Genomic DNA, 21,665 nt, shown 5'->3' with positions numbered 1-21,665 from the left:
ATACTGCTTGCATTAGAAGAGTGTAGCATGTTACTGCTTTCGGTTAATCCTATTCTGCTGCATAGCCTGTCATTGTTGCTATAGTTGTTACCCTTACCTGCTATCCTACTGCTTAGTATAGGATGCTAGTGTTCTATCAGTGGCCCTACACTCTTGTCCGTCTGCCATGCTATACTATCGGGCCGTGATCACTAGGGAGGTGATCACAGGTATATACTATATACTTTATATACATGACACGTGTGGTGACTAAAGTCGGGTCAGCTCGTTGAGTACCCGCAAGTGATTCTGATGAGGGGGCTGAAAGGACAGGTGGCTCCATCCCGGTAGAGGTGGGCCTGGGTTCCTAACGGTCCCCGACTGTTACTTTGTGGCGGAGCGACAGGGCGGGTTGAGACCACCTAGGAGAGAGGTGGGCCTGGCCCTGGTCGGCGTCCGCGGATACTTAATAATAACACGCTTAACGAGTTCTTGGTATTTGATCTGAGTCTGGCCATTTGGTCTATACGCACTAACCAACTACGTGGGAAAGTTATGGGCACTCGACGTCGTGGTATCAGCCGAAGCCTTCGTGACGTCAGCGACTGAGCGGCGCGCGCCGGATTGGAACGTAAGCCTGCTCTTGTATTAAGGGGCTAGTTCTGCTTCCGGCCGCGTACGCAACGTGCAGGTGTGCAATGGGCGATGGGCCCAGACCCCTGCGCCATAGGATTTAGACCGGCGTGCTGACCTCTCTGTTGTGCCTAGGTGGGGCTGCGACGTGTTGATCTTCCGCGGCCGGGCATGACCCAGAAAAGTGTGTCCGTCCAAATGGGATCGAGCGTGTTGGGTTATGTGGTGCACCCCTGCAGGGAAGTTTATTTATTGGAATAGCCGTGTCCCTCGGTAAAAGGACGACCCGGAGTTGTACCTTGACCTTATGACAACTAGAACCGGATACTTAATAAAACACACCCTTCCAAGTGCCAGATATAACCCGGTGATCGCTCTCTAACAGGGCGACGAGGAGGGGATCGCCGGGTAGGTTTATGCTATGCGATGCTACTTGGTGAACTTACCATCTACTCTCTTATACATGCTGCAAGATGGAGGTGGCTTGAAGCGTAGTCTTCGACAGGATTAGCTATCCCCCTCTTATTCTGGCATTCTGCAGTTCAGTCCACCGATATGGCCCTTTACACATATACCCATGCATATGTAGTGTAGCTCCTTGCTTGCGAGTACTTTGGATGAGTACTCACGTTTACTTTTCTCCCTCTTTTCCCCTTTTCCTTTCTACCTAGTTATCGCAACCAGATGTCGGAGCCCAGGAGCTAGACGCCACCGTCGACGACGACTCCTACTACACCGGAGGTGCCTACTACTACGTGCAGCCCGCTGACGACGACCAGGAGTAGTTTAGGAGGATCCCAGGCAGGAGGCCTGCGCCTCTTTCGATCTGTATCCCAGTTCGTGCTAGCCTTCTTAAGGCAAACTTGTTTAACTTATGTCTGTACTCAGATATTGTTGCTTCCGCTGACTCGTCTATGATCGAGCACTTGTAGTCGAGCCCTCGAGGCCCCTGGCTTGTATTATGATGCTTGTATGACTTATTTATGTTGTAGAGTTGTGTTGTGATATCTTCCCGTGAGTCCCTGATCTTGATCGTACACATTTGCGTGCATGATTAGTGTACGATTGAATCGGGGGCGCCACAAGTTGGTATCAGAGTCGACTGCCTGTAGGAATCCCCCTTCCACACTCCTTGGCCGAAGTTGAGTCTAGTCATTGCAAAACTTTTACTAACATGGCTGTGCGGCTTATGGGCACACGTCGCCATTTGGTGGTATTAGGATCTTTTATTCCTTGTCTATACTCTGGGATTCTAATCTCTTTTCTACTCGGGTTAAATGATTTTTAAAAATCTAACTTTAGGTTCTCGAAAACACTTTCTCCCAGAGAGCCCCTTCAGTCCAGATGATCGCCGGCTGCACCAGAAGATTTTGAAGTTACTCTCCGATACTCTTTTGAGACTTTGTGCCCGTTGCTTTTGCAACCTACCACCGAAATATCCCTATGGATATATACATACACTTGTCGTTCTTACTTTTATTCCCAGTTGGTCTTGTTATTACAAGATACTCTAAAATCCTCTCTATTGTTCCGAGAATATTTTGTGCCTACTGCCTTATAGATCTTTGTCGTATGAATACCCCTACGGATAATTCCTCACTCTTACCGAGTATCCGCTCATCCCTAGTTGTTCATGTGTTTCACAAAATTCTTCAAAATACTATCCGATCTTTCAAGAATCCTCATTAGCCTATGGCTCTTGAAATGCTTGTCTGCCTGCATTTTGGTTAATTCCAAATGACTAGCAATATTCATGGATGTCCTTTGCCTGTATCATCTTGGGTCCCTTGATTCAATATGTTGCGAATGTTGCAATCCTTAATCAGATCCTAGAATTCATCCTTTCGGCTCAGACGTCATTTTAAACATGAGCTGGATCTCGACCAATCAAATTGCCATCGATTGTACCCCTAAGCCTACTCAACTTATCCATCCTTGAGCAGAGCGTTGCTTCTGATCCCTTGATTTGGAAATTATAATTCTTTTGCATTTGAGCTTTGAATTAGTCAGTTGTTTCTATAATCAGATCTCCTTGCATTCTTCTTCCTCTGGTTGAGTACCGATGCTCACATCAGATCCCTTGAGGACCATGGGTTCCTTTGTTGGATTTTATCCGACAGTGTCCTTCGTGTACAAAACCCTCGAGAAGTTCTTTCCCTGATATATAATGCCTTTGGCAATTGGTATCCTCTACTTTGATAACCATACTCTACTTTCGAGCTTGTACTATTTACTCCAAAGTTTGTGGTGTCTGTTCCTAAGATGCCCCGATGGGTTGAACCAACGCCTTCCCTAATCTGTGTGAACCCGAAAGATTTCACGGGTCATACTTATCTAGTATTGCACCAGGTAAAGCTTTCAACTGCTTATGACATTTTCAAAAAGCGAGACGTGAATGGAAGGTTATACATTGAAGAAGTGGGAGTCGACCTTGAACTTGTGTTCATGCCCATGGACACGATGTAGATCCTATCATGGAAACTTCTTGTAATAACAACTATTTCCTTGATATAGGTTCATCTAGTAACCATGTTTGGTCCTTTGCAACCGTGGTTCCGACCATGATTGTTCTCCTTTGATTCCATTTCTCAGACAAGATGAAGTACTTGTCTTCTGCAGATCATTTCACGTGTCCACCGTCTACTCTGCCCTACCATCGAGTATTACACTCTGGTATCTCGAGAATATCACTGAACTACATAACTTCTTGTGAGTTCTTCATCAACTATTATTTCTCGATAGTTCCAATTTTCTCCGAGTTTTGAGTTGTTTGTCACTCGAAACACCGATAACTGAATCGAGTCCGTTCTACGGTTCAACTACTCTTTGTAATCCTTATTACCTGCGAGTTGTACTCGCAGATGTCATTTCCAACCGATTGGCTACATCATCATCGTCATGTTAAAGCTTAAACTGTGCTACCTAGTCCTTATTCCCAGAGCACAACTTTCGATGATGAGCTAAGCTTACGTCGATCTTCCTTGTCTTACCATTTCACCTCAAACAATAAGCTTGATTCCGAGTTTGTGTCGTATCCGTGGTTTCAATAACCTTTTGCTTCATCATTCCCTTGACTTGATGTCATCGCCAATCGATTACATCTTCATGAATTCTCTCGACAAATGTGTCGTGATCATCATCAGCATTCTGAGCTCTTCCAGGATATCAATGGAATTCATGATGAGAAAGACCATCCTTGCCCTCGATGAATAGTGTTATCATCGACCACTCTACTACCTTTCCTCCAACACAAACTTGTTCTTGTTTTGTGTTATACCTTGAGTTCCTTGCTATCCAGCAATTGTTCTTCTTTACACTGGAGTATTACCATCTTTTATGTCAAGAATGTCGTGAGAGTTTCACCACCTCTTAAGAAATTCTTGATACAGTGATGCTTCTCACCATCATCATTCTTCTCTTGGTCCCCGTGTTGAGTGAACTCTGTTATGAGAATTTAATATCTCTAGCAACCTTGTTACTTCAGAGTTAATGGACAATAATAACAATGTAGTGTGCTGGTTGCTAAATTTCCATTCCGACGTTGGTCGTGCAACCTAGCCCATATTTCGGGTGCCCCTTTCAACCAATGTTTAATTGTGTATGTTTTCCTCGAGCATACATCATATCGTTTGATCTGACAAGTGTTACCACCTGGTTCACATCATTGTGGAAATCCATCTTTTGTTAACCTTGATGAATAGTTGCTGAGTCCATCAGCCAGCTCCTCATCTTCTCCTTGGCTTAATGATGAACTCTTGTTTCGGAACTTGCTTCCATAGTTCATTTCCCGAGGATCTTACAATGTCATCTCGTCAATTGGTGTTGCGCCTTTTCTTCTCAGGCATCCCGAGTCTGAGGTATCCCGACACCAATTAGATCTGAACCTCAATCAGATATGATGGGGGGAACATATTTCCAAGAGTAATAACAATGGTCTTTATATGACCCGGTAAGGTGATATCGTGCCTAGCACACCTGGCCGGAGGACCTATTGTTACCCTTTCCTTTTTAGCAAGGCTATCCTTTCTTCCATGAGGAAATTGTAAGACTTATTCTACAAGCGGTTCCTGATGGATCCTTTGTGTTTCTAAAGTATGATCTTCACCTGATAACCATGTCAAGGCTATCTCGATGCATGTCTATGGTACTCTGATTTTCTCAGGGACATTTGAAGTCCGATGCTAAATGTTTCCTGCTCAATTATCCAAACACCCCTGTATGGGTAATGTCATGAAAATTCTCTCCCCTACCTAAAGGGTTTTCTACATTATACCCTGCCACGGATAGCATGCTCTGCTTGTCCTTGGGAAGGATATATCCCTGAAATAGGTGTTTAAACACATTTTCCTTTCCATTGTTCTGTTTAATCTGATGATCACCTCTTCCTTTCCATTGTTTTGTTTAACCTTTCTTGTGAATTGTATGATCTAAGCAGTAATAATTCACTGCTTATGTAAACACCTTGGTGTACAACTCTGTCAGTGAGACCCTGTTACTATTGTTGATGACATTCCGGTAACCACCGATGTACGAGAACTTTGCCTATTGGTCCGCCTCGTTTCAACGAGCAGGAAAATGGTTCTCTTCGTCCCTCGCCCTAGGTACCAACGTTGTTGCCAACAAAACTGACAGGCTATCCTCTGACATACTTTGCTATCTTGACCATGCAAATGTTAGCGCCTTTCTACTTTTAACCCACATGGTGGGCCCATAACCCACAGTTCCACAGGATCGAAACCTGACTCTCCTGTACACCCCTGTTGCCAAAGTTATTCCTTGCGCTTGACTTCGTAAGTAATTCACGGGTCACCTTCCTAGTGCTCTATTCTGGTATCAGGCGCAATACTTACTCTTGCTGCTCTGAACCCCTTTTTCACTCTGGTTCAGACTTCGAGTAACTATCTTTCCGCTTGGAACCTCTTATTGTACCTTCGTACCTTACTCTCGATGTATTTTATATGTTCAACTCGAGAGATAATCTTATGCTCATTCATGGGTTAGCCCCAGATTGTTTCCCTCATAAGCATTCTGCCTTAGCCGAGCTGTCCCTTACCTATTCGTAAGTACGTTGGAGTTTCCGAAGAAAAGGACGACTTCACCATGATGACCTAAAGCAGAGAAATGAAGACGTCAATGTAAGGGATCGACCTCTTCGAGAAGAGCAACCAAGGCCGAGAAGATTCGTTAGAAATCATAACCAGACTTTTCCCCCGTTTTCCACCTCTTAAATCTCGGGACGAGATTTCTTTTAGTGGAGGAGAATTGTGACGCCCGGATAATTAAGCTACAGTGAACCTTTGCTAATGATGCCACTTCATCTCGATTACTATTACTAATCTCGCGATAGTTCGAAACCGATTCGAATTCAAATTAAAAATCAAGCAAACAATAAAAGTTTTCAAACATTAAAACAAAATGTTCGGATTGTGCCAAGTATTGCCTAGGTAATTATGTTGAAGAGAACACAGTTTTAGAAAGTACTTAGATACTCTAAAATAACTAAAACAACAAAAGGAAAAAAACCGAAAAAAGAGAAACAAAGCCCCCTGCTGGGCCGTGGCCCAGCTAACCACCAGGCCAGGCCCAACCGGCCACCCAATCCTCCATAACCCCCAGTACCCAAACCCTAACCCCCCACCGACACCCACTTCCCCCCGGATCCAGATCGGATCAGGGCTCACGCACTCCCCCCACTCTCCCTCTCCCTCCGATCCAATAGGGATCGGGGCGCACCACACCGACGCTGCCCCGCCCCCACACCGATGCCGCCCCGTCCACACCTCGCTCCCTCGTCCCTCTTGGCGCCGTCCCGACCGCATCGCCCCTGGCGCCGCCACCCGTCGCCCGAAGCCGTCCCTGGCGCCACCGGACCTCGTCACCAGCCCTCCGGAAGCCGCGGCCTTGACCCGTCGCCGATCCTCGCCGCTCGGAGCTCGACGCGCCTCCGCCTCGCCGTCCTCTCTGTCGTCCCCATCTTCCTCCCCGAGCCCCGCTGCCCCGTACCCTACAGCTACCGCGTGAGGCCCCCCTCCTTCTCCTCTTCCTCGCTCCCACCGCACATCGGGCGCGCCCACGGCCGCGCACCCACGCCGCACGCGCCTGCGCCCGCGCATGCCGTCGCCTCGCAACCATGCTCGTCGTTGCTCCCATGCGCCATCACGCGCATCGCGGCACCCGACCGAGGTGGCCTCCGCCCTGCTCCGTCCGGTCGAACCCGCCGTTGTGCCTCGCTTGCGTCCCGCCGCTGCTGGCGTCGGCGGCTGCCTCTGCCCGCGACCGCACGCACCGCTCCGCCCCTGGCCTCGTCGCCGAGCGCCTCCCCCTGCCACCACCACCTCCAGCCGCCCCCCTGCACCCGCTCCGCCCAGCCGGTCCGCGACCACCCCTCTGCCGTCTCCCCTGGTCCTGGCCGCCGGCGAGCGCCGTGCGTGCCCAGCGCCCCTCGGGCATGCGCCCGTTCGGGCTATGTCCGTTAGCCACGCGCCCAAGCCCGCTCGCCCGACCCGCAAGGCCCCTGTGCCACAGACAGGTGGGCCTAGCCCCCAGAACGTTTTATTAAAAAAAGGAATTAAAAATAAATAATTAAATAATAATTAAAAGAATTAAAATATTAATTAATTAATTAATTGATTAAAGAATTGATTAACTTAATTAATCTTGATTAGATTAACCTAATTACTAGTTAACTTAGTTAACCCCTGATTAGCCTAATCAGTCAATGACATGTGGACCCCACACGTCAGTTTGACCCAGTCAACGTTTTGTTGACTGCTGACGTCATGCCGACGTCAGCAAACACTATTATGGATAATGTTGATTTAAAATAATTAAATAAATCCAAAATATGATTTAAATCTTTTAAAATTAATATAAAATAAACCGTAGCTCGGTTGGAAAAACTTTGTACATGAAAGTTGCTCAGAACGACGAGATGAATCCGGATACGCAGCCTGTTCGTCCGCCTCGCGTCCCTAGCATAGCAAATCTGCAACCTTCCCCCTCCGATTCATCTGTCCGAAAACACGAAACACCGGGGATACCTTCCCGGATATTTTCCCCCTTCGCCGGTATTACCTACCCCTGCGTTAGATCACCTCTAGCACCGTGTACTGCCATGTTATGCTTTGTGATGCTTTGATTGCTCTGTTATTTATTGTGTTCCCCTCCGTTACTTCTTTCCGGTAGACCCCGAGACCGCTACCGGTAGCCCTGTGATTGACTACATCGACGATGAACCCTTCTTGCCGGAGCAACCAGGCAAGCCCCCCCTTTGATCACCAGATATCGCCTATTCTTCTCTATACTGCTTGCATTAGAAGAGTGTAGCATGTTACTGCTTTCGGTTAATCCTATTCTGCTGCATAGCCTGTCATTGTTGCTATAGTTGTTACCCTTACCTGCTATCCTACTGCTTAGTATAGGATGCTAGTGTTCCATCAGTGGCCCTACACTCTTGTCCGTCTGCCATGCTATACTATCGGGCCGTGATCACTAGGGAGGTGATCACGGGTATATACTATATACTTTATATACATGACACATGTGGTGACTAAAGTCGGGTCAGCTTGTTGAGTACCCGCAAGTGATTCTGATGAGGGGGCTGAAAGGACAAGTGGCTCCATCCCGGTAGAGGTGGGCCTGGGTTCCTGACGGCCCCCGACTGTTACTTTGTGGCGGAGCGACAGGGCGGGTTGAGACCACCTAGGAGAGAGGTGGGCCTGGCCCTGGTCGCCGTCCGCGGATACTTAATAATAACACGCTTAACGAGTTCTTGGTATTTGATCTGAGTTTGGCCATTTGGTCTATACGCACTAACCAACTACGTGGGAAAGTTATGGGCACTCGACGTCGTGGTATTAGCCGAAGCCTTCGTGACGTCAGCGACTGAGCGGCGCGCGCCGGATTGGAACGTAAGCCTGCTCTTGTATTAAGGGGGCTAGTTCTGCTTCCGGCCGCGTACGCAACGTGCAGGTGTGCAATGGGCGATGGGCCCAGACCCCTGCGCCATAGGATTTAGACCGGCGTGCTGACCTCTCTGTTGTGCCTAGGTGGGGCTGCGACGTGTTGATCTTCCGCGGCCGGGCATGACCCAGAAAAGTGTGTCCGGCCAAATGGGATCGAGCGTGTTGGGTTATGTGGTGCACCCCTGCAGGGAAGTTTATCTATTGGAATAGCCGTGTCCCTCGGTAAAAGGACGACTCGGAGTTGTACCTTGACCTTATGACAACTAGAACCGGATACTTAATAAAACACACCCTTCCAAGTGCTACATATAACCTGGTGATCGCTCTCTAACAGGGCGACGAGGAGGGGATCGCCGGGTAGGTTTATGCTATGCGATGCTACTTGGTGAACTTACCATCTACTCTCTTCTACATGCTGCAAGATGAAGGTGGCCTGAAGTGTAGTCTTCGACAGGATTAGCTATCCCCCTCTTATTCTGGCATTCTGCAGTTCAGTCCACCGATATGGCCCTTTACACATATACCCATGCATATGTAGTGTAGCTCCTTGCATGCGAGTACTTTGGATGAGTACTCATGGTTGCTTTTCTCCCTCTTTTCCCCTTTTCCTTTCTACCTGGTTGTCGCAACCAGATGTCGGAGCCTAGGAGCTAGACGCCACCGTCGACGACGACTCCTACTACACCGGAGGTGCCTACTACTACGTGCAGCCCGCTGACGACGATCAGGAGTAGTTTAGGAGGATCCCAGGCAGGAGGCCTGCGCCTCTTTCGATCTGTATCCCAGTTTGTGCTAGCCTTCTTAAGGCAAACTTGTTTAACTTATGTCTGTACTCAGATATTGTTGCTTCCGCTGACTCGTCTATGATCGAGCACTTGTATTCGAGCCCTCGAGGCCCCTGGCTTGTATTATGATGCTTGTATGACTAATTTATGTTGTAGAGTTGTGTTGTGATATCTTCCCGTGAGTCCCTGATCTTGATCGTACACATTTGCGTGCATGATTAGTGTACGGTTGAATCGGGGGCGCCACACTGTGCGTAGACACAGATGTGGGAGGCTACCATTCGACCATTTCAAACACTTTATGAATCAACCGAATGAAATTCATGCAAACCGGATGGATTTCATTCAAGTTCTAATATAATTTACATAAACAGAGGATATTTCGACCGTTTTACTAAAAACTATTAATAACACTAAACCATATATTGGACGACCACCTCGTAAGCGTGGCTGCCTTGTCCTGTCGCACCGCCTTCAGTGTCCGTGCTGTCGTCGCCGTTCCTTGATGGCTCGTGTCCGCGTCAGTTTTTCCCCGAAGAGGAAGGGATGATGCAGCACAGCTACGGTAGGTATTTCCCTCAGTGATGAAACCAAGGTTATCGAACCAGTAGGAGAACCAAGCAACACTATGTAAACGGTAGCTGCACACAAAGAACAAATACTTGCAACCCGACGCGTAAGAAGGGTTGTCAATCTCTCCCGGGTAAAGGATTGGTAAAGATATAATTTGGTCGATGCAAATAGAATAACAGCAAATAAAATTCAGCGAGGTATATTTGGGTTTTTGATAATATGGATTTGAAAATAAAATATGCAAATAAATAAAAAGGCAAATAGCTGCGACCAGGCCAGGCGGAGGGGCTCGGTGAGGGGGAGAAGGACGGTGCAGTGCTCGAGAGGGGGCGTGCGGATCTGGATGGTGCTGGACCGTGGCTTAAATAGCTGCGACCAGGCCAGGCGGAGGGGCAGTCAGCCCACTTCAATGCGGCGCAGCGGCCAGAGTTAGTTTGTCGAGACACGGCGTCCGCATTGAAGCGGGGGCGACGCCCAAGAGGTCGTGTTCGTCTGCGCCGCCTTCCCATCCGGTCAAATCGCGACATCAATGCCGGCTGCAGCATGCTCTGGACTGGCATGAATGCGGCACGACAAGCGGTGAGGGGCGTAGGATGGAAAGCGTGGGAGGGGCGGGGTGGGGGTTGTGTGGATCAGTGTGGTCAGAAGATGGCTTGGGAGCGTCCCGGACTCCCGCAAAGCCCCCCACGTTTGTTTATGTTTTGTGCGAGAAAACGCGCCCGGATGGTCCTAGCAAGCGAGGGCGGCGACGCCTCGATCCGCCTAATGACGAACTTCCACCGGTGTCACCTGCCGGCGTGGAGAACCAGGAGTTCGACATCACCGCTAGGCTTGGAGAGGATGATGGGATTGGCAAGGGGAGGAGGAGAGTGCGATGCTCGGGAGGGGGAGGGGCGGTGCGGATCTTGACAACGCCGGAGCGCGGCTTAAAATGCCGCGGCTCGGCCACATAGAGGGGCGGTTAGCTGTAACAACCTGGATTTTGCCCTTTTCTTTTTCCTTTGATTTTCTTGGATTTCTTGATTTGTTTTGTTTTTCTGTGGCTATGTGGTTCCAAAACTTGGGAAGATCATGTCTTCCTAGGTTTTATAGTGGCTTGTCATCCTCATCATCGTCGCAAGATCATGTCATTTTCATCCTTGACCTAATCCAATATTCTTTTTCTAGGGAATATTCCTTTTCTATTAAAAGAATAACCCTTTAATCCCTAGGTTGTGAAGCAACCTATATTTCTGTCACTCCCAAAATTCCCAAATATTTCTCATAAATTGTTTGGGTCCTATCTTGCTCAAATATGGCAAAACTTTTCATTGCCATGTTCATAAATAATCCTCCGATAATTATTTTCCTATTCTGCCTAAATGGCACCTTGCAAAGCAAGTGCTATTTATCTTTGCTTGATTGCCTCCAAACTTTTTGGACACTTTTTCCTGTCCATATCATGTCCCTGTGCAAATTTTTATAGTCATTTTCCTAGTAAATATTTTTCAGCAATTTTCCAAAATTTCTGTCCAGGAAGGAACTTTGTGAAGGAGGTATATTCTAGGCATGTCCAAATGAGTTGAAACTTTGCCACATCCTTCATTTGATCAAATCATGCCTCTCCACCAAATTTGAGCTCATGTAACTCATCCATGAGAGCCCAGCTTCAAATCTTAGTTTCTGGTCAGATTTTTAGTTTGTCAAGCAACCATATTCTATATTACTTCATTTAAGCTGAAACTTTACCAGGGCATTCTCCTATCTATATCAACTCTCTCCACAAATTTTTGGACCATTTCATCTAATCAATTGCCCTGTGCAATTTTTCCAAGTTTCTGTCCAGAGAGATGCTTTGTGAAGCAAGTGCTAGTTTGGTTCATCCAAATGGCATGAAACTTTTTGGTCATCTTCATATCATCAAATCATTGGGCCATGACCATTTTAATCTCATTTCATGCAACTAAGTGAGTGCTGCTTCATAATTCCCAAATCTGACCAGTAGGGCCCTCTCTACAGCAAGTGCACTCTAGAGAGCTCCATTTTGTCTGATATTTGGCCACCACAGTTACCTTAGCTTGTGATCAAGCTACGCCAAAGATCAGAGTCATTGCATTGTTCTAGATCTCACAATTCACATCAAACACTTTGCTGCTGAAATGTTTTGGCTCCTCCTCCAAATCTCTTATTTGCCCCTGAACCTATTTCTTTCTTCATTTGGAATCAGGCTAGCATGGTCTATCTACTAGACATGATGTGGCCGATCACCTGGAACCGCGTATACCAGTTCACGCTGTGACCACGGGTCACGACCAGCCAAACTCGTACTCTGGCACGTTGTCGCCGCTGTTCCCGACGTTTCCCTCCTCGTCTCGATGCCAAACCTTGTCCAGGAGATAGCCCGTGCCCGACTACATCGCCCTGCGTCGCTGCCCCGACCTGCGTCGCTGTGGTGTGGTCGCCGTCGCCGTCCCTGTGACGCGTCCGTCCTCTGTCCCTCCTTGGGCATGTCGGCCGAGCTCTCTAGAGCGCTCCCGGAGCTTCCCCGTGGCTATAAATAGCTCGCTTGAGGTCCTCCGCAGCTCGTTCACCCTTCCTCTCTTCAGCTCACCGGAGCCGCTCCATTGCCCCTCTGGCCGCTGCGGATGCCGCCGGCCACCGTTGCAATTGGGTTGCTCCGAGCCCCTCCACTTCTCCCGACCACACTACTCTCTTCTCCTCTCTCCGGCGATCCTCTCCCTCTCCTCAGCTCGCCGCCGGAGCCTCGGTCACCGTCGTCTCCTAGCTTGGCCGCCGCCGCCCTTGCTCCCTGTCCCCTCGAGTCACCGTAGCCCCTGCCTCCCCCCGGTGCTGCTACTCCAGGAGGGAGCGGCGCGCCGCTCCGCGCCCGCCGGTGCCGCCCCCTCGACCGGAGGTGGCCGGAGCCACGGGAGACGGCGCCGGTCGTGGCCTCCCCTGCCCCTCCTCTGTTCCCGATCGGGAGAGCCGGGAGGAGGAAGAACACAGGGCCAGGCGGGCCCCGCGTCGCTCCCGACTCCACTAGTCAGCCACAGAAGCCCCAAGTCCAGTCAGCGTAAGTGGAGGCGCATTTCCGACAATACGTCTTCGTGTCCGGAAGGTGTATTCCTTTTGCACTGCGGCTGAAAATACGCTTTCCCTAGCGGAAAGTGTAATCATCATGAAGGTGTTTTCTGTTTTTCAGCCCAGGAACCCGTTGGTGATGAAAATATTCATAGATTGGTCCTTCTTCTTCCACACCTCATTACTTTGCGACCGTAACTCCGATTGAGGTGAAACCAATGCTCACTTCTTCGTCTCGTCGAGATCTTTCTATTGGTAACATTCTCACTAGGTGGTCCTATAGTGAAAATGACGATTTTGCCCTTGCCTCTAATCCGCCTCCTCCGAGAGAGAACCGTCCGGCGTTTCGTTCCACGGCTTCACCGCACTTCTTCCCGGAGTCTCAGTCACCCCCAGGCAAGCCACAACAGCCATTTGTATGATAGCCATGGTTTCTACTTGAATATTTAATAAAATTTTGCCTGTTATCTACCTGTTTGTTTGCTACTACTATCGTTGTTTCGGTTTTGCTCGTGGATTCATGTCCACCTTCATGCTATGTTTCGATGCATCTCGTTACCTTGTGCTACTTGCTAGTATTATGTTCATATGCCTTGCTTGATAGTAGCACATGCTTGTAGTAGTGATGCTCATCTGTTGCATGTTTGTCGTCTCTTATCCAGTACCATTGCTATGCATGTTCCGTTGCATCTAGCTGGTTACGTGCTTCCCTGGTAGCATCCTTGCTATGTTCTTGCATGGTATTTATTCATGATGCTAGTAGTCATGCTATGCTCCTGTGTAGTGTTATGATTATGTTCGTCAGTATGCCATGCTCATCTGGATATATGATTCATTGTGGTTATGCTCGATGATTATGTTGCACCTCCGTGCTTATGTTGATGTCATGCTTTGTAGTTGCATCATGTTATTTTTATATGGATCAACTTCTTGCATTCAAGTTTAACCAGATAATAATGAACTTGAACAACTGTTGGCTGAGTCATGGTGCCACTGAATCGAGCTGACCAGTGCAATCACATTTGCCATTTATGGGAAGGTCCTAACAGGGTCTATTGTCATGCCTCTCGCTGGTGCCTCCAACGAGGGAAGGTTATGGGCGCGCGCTACCCTGATCAGGTAGGCGGACATAAGCCTTGTGTGCCCGTTGTTGTTGTTATGGTACCTTGTCCCCGTTTGGGACCGTTTATGTTTTGCCACGACGGTGGACGTTGGATGTCTTTGGTAGACATCGGGGCCACCCATGACTTAGCCCAGAGGGGAGTTGGTCGGAGTGGCTGGGAGAGTGTGATGGCAATAGATCGGTTTTGTCGGAATGCCTTTGGTCCACCCGAATGGGAGTGCGAGGCCATGGATTCCGTGGTGTGCGTACAGTGTACTAACCTCTGCAAAGTGTGTGTTTAAATCTATCGATAGGCGTGCCTGCGGATAAGGCCCCAGTTTATAGTCGGTGACACTATGAGCCAACAATAATAATAACTTGCTTAATAATCACCCCAGTTCGACGATGAGAAAGAGATTGGTTGTGATCGAGAGAGGATCACGGAGGTATCATGGATACCGAAGTTGGTTGATATTTATGTGATCGCGAGATGATCACGGTGGTATCGTGGATACCGAGGTTGGTAAGTTGATGCATGAGATGGTTACGAGGTAATCGCTGAATAAGAGTAAGTTGGTGCATGCGAATGTTAACTTGTTGCATGTAGTATCATCACGTTCATATGCTCATGCCGTGCTAAAGTTGTTCTAGCTGTATCATGTTCAGTTGTGCATGCCACGTTGTTTTGTTAGTATCATGTTCATGATTGCTTTAACCTGTAATTGCTATGTTGTTGTTTGTCTTGAGTGCTTTTGGTTATTGTGAGCTTGCAAATACATTCAATGTACTAACCTGGCGTGTCATGCCAGTTTGCAGGTCGTGCCTGGTTTGCTTGCTTGTTTGGTGTGGTTCCCGTGTTCGCGAGCTAGGATAAACGTTCCAGCCAGAGTCCCTGCGGATTGGAGTCCATCATCGTCGTTGGTTGTTCCGCTGCCAGTAGAGGTTCCGCTGCCTCGAGTTGTTATGCTGCTTGCATATAGTAATTGTGGTTGGCGTAGTGTCGCCGTGCCGGTGTTATTCATTGTAATATTGGAGACCTTGTATTCGTATTCGTGTTGTAATAGAGAGCTGATTTGTTCTATGCTAAGCAGTGTCGTATTCCAGAAGACTTCACCTCGATCTCTAGGCTGGAATACAAGGCGTTCCGGCTTCTCTGAGCCCGGGTGCCACATTAGCCCACTTCAATGCGGCGCAGCGGTAGGAGTTGTTTTCTCGAGACGCGACATCCGCATTGAAGCAATGGCGACGCCCGAGAGGTCATGTCCATCTGCGCCACCTTCCCGTCTGGTCGCGACATCAATGCTAGCTGCTCCATGCTCTGGACTGGCATGAATGCGGCACGGCAAGCGGCACGAGGCCTATGATGGAAAGCGTGGGAGGGGGCGGGTGGGGGGTTTGGGTGGACCAGAGTGGTCAGAAGCGGGCTTGGGAGCGTTCTAGACTCTCGCAAAGCCCACCATGTTTGTCTACGATTTGCGGGAGAAAATGCGTCCAGACCGCCCTGCGGACCGATACATGCCCGCGTTGGATGGCTTCCGCGGTCCGAATGGATGCGGGAGGTTTGAGTGTCGGCGTTGGAGATGCCCTTAGATCTCGGGCCTAGGGTCCTTCAGGTAAAAAAATATAAGGGATGTGATAGTTAAATTTCTCTTTTCTGAGTCCTCTTTTGAGCTTTGTATAATGATATTGTTGTTTAATTAATGACTCTCTTGGGTCCTTCATGACCAGTTTTTTTGTTAAAAGAATTTTATGTGCTAGACACGTCCGGACAAATAGTGGAAGCATAAATTTTACCATGATACCAGATGGACATTTCGTCCATCCTAGTAGCGGTACAAGGGAGAGTACATGGACTTTGTAACCGAGAGGACGTCACGTCAGGAAACCAGGTGGTCCACGACATAGATCACAAGTACACACGATTAAACCTCAAGTGGGAGCTAATGTACGTTTATAATCGTACTATCACAAGTTACACCGCCATTTCAAAACAATTAAAACAATCATATTTGATCTCAAACTCCAAGAGGACAAAGAAATTACTACAAAATGGTGTAAAATAATGCAATACATCATTGAGAAATAATTTTTTGCAGCAAGCACCATGAAATAGTAGAGGATTAGAGAGATTTAGGGAAAGACATGGCACTATACGAAGGAAAAAAGATTGCGATGAAGATGTGGTCGCCTATGCCAATGGCGTTTATGCTGGTTACCTTGTGATGTTTTGGAGCCAAATCTAGCCAGTTGACGAGGCATCACATCCTATTTTTCTCACCTTCTTTATTATCCTGATCCCGATCTGACACGTGTTAATTAGGCGTGCACACACACACACTGTCGGCGTTCTGGGAACGGGTGTCCCCAGACTTGCCTGCCTGCGGCCCACGGCGTGGCTCCACCAGTAGCCCCGTACGGCCCATCTTCATCAGCAAACACTCAAGACCCTCGCGAGGGTCCAAGCCTCGCGAGGCGGACGACGGAAGACCTCCACGGGGGTGGCCTCATCAGGCTGGCTCGCGAGGGGCAGAGAGATCAAGGCAAGGGGCACCTCGCGAAATTCCTACGACGTAAGCCATGAAGACCAGGGCCAGGCGGGCGCCAGCGCGCGCAGTGTCCTCGTTTCTACTTTGGTGCTAAAGAGGCCAGCGCAGGCGAGGAGTCCCGGGGCATCAGGCAAAGGTTTCCATATCGATGCAACGAGACCAAGACCAGCAGGACGGCAGGACGGAGGTCACCGTGGAGCCCAAGACGGCGTCACCACCAGAGCCTTTGGCAGGCAAAGACTACTTTAGTCAGGATAGCTTGTACTCGTTCTCCCCTTTCAAATCTGGCCGTTGTGGGATCCCTTCCCGCTGAATATTTGGGAAGAGGACCAAGGCCTCTATAAATAGGACTAGCCACCACCTTAGTGGGGGACGGATCGGGGACGGATCATTCAGCTCACCCTTGGCCACCCCAGTGTTCGTGCCTTAAGGGTTTTGTCGGAACCCGAAATCCGACATTTGGCACGCCAGGTAGGGGTGCGCTGAAGCTTTCTTTCCGTCAATCCATGTTCCACCGCTCCACCGCAACCATGTCAGACGCGCGTCGAGCCCGCGCCGAGCGCCGAGTGCCGGGCCGCCCTCGCCGCCCGCGTCGCTCAGATAGCTCCTGTCGGCGGGCCTCCCCGTCGTTCTCCGTCACCCGCCGCCAACGCCGCCACCGGTCCGGCAGGAAATGAGCAGCAAGCGTCCTCACTGCACCCCTCTGTGCGGCGGGATGGCCGCACCGCCACTCCATCGCTGACCCCAGCTGGCTCAACGTCTCCCGCTCGTCGCGCGCCCACGGCCGCGCAGGCCGCGATGCTCATGGCATGCGAACTCCTGCGCTACCGCCCGGTCGACGACCTCTACGAGGACTGGTTGGACCGCATCGGCGAGCTCGCCAGCGCCGCTGGGGGGTCCCCCGCACCCTCCCTCTCGCTGCCTCGCCCGCCGCCGGCTGCGGGCGACGTGGCTCACGGAGCACCTCTGCCACCTCCGCATCAAGACGGCGCTCTGGCGCCAAGGCGCACGGCCCCCCGGTGTGACCCACCGCGTCGGGCGCCCGCGCGAGAAGGACGCTGCCAAGAAGTTCCCCACTCGCAAGAAAATGCTCCTGCACTCCCGGCGCCACCACGACAAGACCGTGCACCGCCTGCGGCCACGGTGCGCGGGCACCAAGGGCAGGCCCCACCTCTGCAAAGGGCCCCGGTGGCCACAGCAGGCTCCCGCACCTTCACTCCTGAGCTACGTGGCGTCGTCTGGCCGGGCAAGTTCAAGCCGGATCTGCCTCCTCGCTACGACAACACCCCCGACCCTGTGAAGTTCTTGCAGCTCTATGAGCGACGAGAAAGTCATGGCGAACTGGTTCCCCATGGCTCTCAAGGATGGTGCTCACTCGTGGCTCCTGAACCTGCCCCCGGGCTCGATCTCCTCCTGGGATAAGATGCGCGACCACTTCGTCGCCAATTTCCAGGGCACTCGGGACCGCCCACCGGCCGTGGGTGACCTGCGCCGCATCAAGCAGCAACCAGGACAGACCCTGCAGAAGTACATGCAGCGCTTCAACAGCGTTCGTCTCAAGATCCCCAAGGTGACGGATGAGGCCATCATCTCCACGTTTTCTGATGGCGTCCGCGACGTCAAGATGAAGGAGGAGGTCGCCATCCACGAGGAGTTATGCACGGCTCTGGAACTGTTCAACCTGGCGACCAAGTGCGCAAGAGCTGAGGAAGGGCGCCTTTCCCTCCTCGAGCTCCCTACTACCGACCCAGAGGAGAAGAAAGCGAAGGCCAAGGACGTAAATCCCAAGGGGGTGGCTGTGCTCGCGGCGGAGCCTGATACGAAGCGCGGCCGGGACCATCCCGAGTCGTCCAAGAGCAGTCATCCGTTCTGCGCCTTCCACAACGTACACAGCCACAACAGCAACGACTGTCAGGAGCTCAGGGCCATTCGAGATGGACGCTTTGGTCAACGCCCCGAGCGCAACGACCGGGGCTACGGCCGAGGAGGAGGACGCAGCAGAGGACACTGGGACGATCGCGGCCCCCGCCAGGAGTGGCACGACCGACCTCGCGAGGACCCCTGGCAGGATCAGCCTCGTGAGGGCGCATGGAGGGATCAGCCTCACGAGGACCACCCTCAGGGCAACATTGGCCTTCCTCCACTGCCGCCACCACTAAGAAGGAGCGACGACCACCATCAGGACAAAGGATCTGGGGGCTTCCAGGAACCGCGTGCCATCCCCTGCATCTTGGGAGGAGCTCAGGCCCCAGCATCTCAGCGTATCTTCAAGCAGTTTGCTCGCGAGGTGAACGCGGCCCTTCCCAGGCTCGAGGCAACACACCCGCTCAGGTGGTCCAAGTACGCCATCACTTTCAGCTCGGCGGACCAGCTCAAGTGCGCCGCGACCACCGGTGCTCTCCCAATGCTCTGCTCGCTTGTCATCAGCAACGTCCAAGTCACCAAGACCCTCATCGATGGCGGTGCGGGGCTTAACGTCCTGTCCGTCGACACGTTCGATCTCCTTCAAGTACCCTATGATCATCTACAACCGACCAAGCCCTTCTTAGGAGTGACCGATGGTTCCACCACCCCGATCGGGCAGGTCCGCCTCCCTGTCACCTTCGATGGGCGCGACAACTACCACACTGAGCTCATCGACTTCGACGTCGCCCACATTCGTCTGCCATACAACGCCATCCTCGGGTACCCAGCATTGGCCAAGTTCATGGCAGTGACCCACCACGGCTACAACGTCCTCAAGATGCCAGGAACCGGTGGTATCATCGCAGTCGCCTGTGAGGAGAAGGATGTGGTGTGCTCCCTTGAGCGTGCCTTCCAGGCCGCAGCAATCGAAGACCCCGACAACGAAGGAATACTGTACCCTCCTAAGGCCATCCCCAAGAAGAAGAAGCAGCTGCTCCGTACAGGGCCTCAGGAGGGCGGCGTCACCAGCAGCACCACCTCAAGACCTGCGCCCTCAGATGGGGCGCCTCCCTCCCGCGCATAGGAAGGCGCACCCGGCGGCCTCCTCGGGTAGGGCTCTGAAGGAAATATGCCCTAGAGGCAATAATAAAGTTATTATTTATTTCCTTATTTCATGATAAATGTTTATTATTCATGCTAGAATTGTATTAATCAGAAACTTAGTACATGTGTGAATACATAGACAAATAGAGTGTCACTACTATGCCTCTACTTGACTAACTCGTTTAATCAAAGATGGTTAAGTTTCCTAGCCATAGACATGAGTTGTCATTTGATTAACGGGATCACATCATTAGAGAATGATGTGATTGACTTGACCCATTCCGTTAGCTTAGCATTTGATCGTTTAGTATATTGCTATTGCTTTCTTCATGACTTATACATGTTCCTATGAGTATGAGATTATGCAACTCCCGTTTACCGGAGGAACACTTTGTGTGCTACCAAACGTCACAACGTAACTGGGTGATTATAAAGGTGCTCTACAGGTGTCTCCGAAGGTACTTGTTGAGTTGGCGTATTTCGAGATTAGGATTTGTCACTCCGATCGTCGGAGAGGTATCTCTGGGCCCACTTGGTAATGCACATCACTTAAGCCTTGCAAGCATTGTAACTAATGAGTTAGTTGCGGGATGATGTATTACGGAACGAGTAAAGAGACTTGCCGGTAACGAGATTGAACTAGGTATTGAGATACCGACGATCGAATCTCGAGCAAGTAACATACCGATGACAAAGGGAACAACGTATGTTGTTATGCGGTTTGACCGATAAAGATCTTCGTAGAATATGTAGGAGCCAATATGAGCATCCAGGTTCCGCAATTGGTTATTGACCGGAGACGTGTCTCGATCATGTCTACATAGTTCTCGAACCCGTAGGGTCCGCACGCTTAACGTTCGGTGACGATTTCTATTATGAGTTTATGTGTTTTGATGTACCGAAGGTAGTTCGGAGTCCCGGATGAGATCGGGGACATGACGAGGAGTCTCGAAATGATCGAGACGTAAAGATCGATATATTGGACGACTATATTCGGACATCGGAAAGGTTCCGAGTGATTCGGGTATTCTTCGGAGTACCGGAGAGTTACGGGAATTCGCCGGGGAGTATATGGGCCTTATTGGGCTTTAGGGGAAAGAGAGAGGGGAGGCTCCGCGCCCCCCCAATGCTTAGTCGGAATTGGACTAGGGGGAGGGGCGGCGCCCCCTCCTTCCTTCTCTTCTCTTTTCCCTTTCCTTCTCTCCTACTCCTACTAGTTGGAAGGGGGGGGGGGTAATCCTACTCCCGGTGGGAGTAGGACTCCCCAGGGCGCGCCATAGAGAGGGCCGGCCCCTCCCCTCCTCCACTCCTTTATATACGTGGCAAGGGGCACCCCATAGACACAACAATTGATCTCTTGATCTTTTAGCCGTGTGCGGTGCCCCCCTCCACCATATTCCACCTCGATAATATCATAGCGTTGCTTAGGTGAAACCCTGCGTCGGTAGCATCATCATCACCGTCACCACGCCATCGTGCTGACGGAACTCGCCCTCAAAGCTTGGTTGGATCGGAGTTCGAGGGATGTCATCGAGCTGAACGTGTGCTGAACTCGGAGGTGCCGTACGTTCGGTACTTGGATCGGTCGGATCGTGAAGACATACGACTACATCAACCGCGTTGTGCTAATGCTTCCGCTTTCGGTCTACGAGGGTACGTGAACAACACTCTCCCCTCTCGTTGCTGTGCATCACCATGATCTTGCGTGTGCGTAGGAATTTTTTTGAAATTACTACATTCCCCAACAGTGGCATCCGAGCCAGGTTTTATGCGTAGATGTTATATGCACGATTAGAACACAAGTGAGTTGTGGGCGATATAAGTCATACTGCTTACCAGCATGTCATACTTTGGTTCGGCGGTATTGTTGGATGAAGCGGCCCGGACCGACATTACGCGTACGCTTACGCGAGACTGGTTCTACCGATGTGCTTTGCACACAGGTGGCTGGCGGGTCAGTTTCTCCAACTTTAGTTGAACCGAGTGTGGCTACGCCCGGTCCTTGAGAAGGTTA

Source organism: Aegilops tauschii, chromosome 2 (genome assembly GCF_002575655.3).
Source record: "Aegilops tauschii subsp. strangulata cultivar AL8/78 chromosome 2, Aet v6.0, whole genome shotgun sequence".
NCBI lineage: Eukaryota > Viridiplantae > Streptophyta > Magnoliopsida > Poales > Poaceae > Aegilops > Aegilops tauschii.
Note: the sequence above shows the minus strand (reverse complement) of the source record.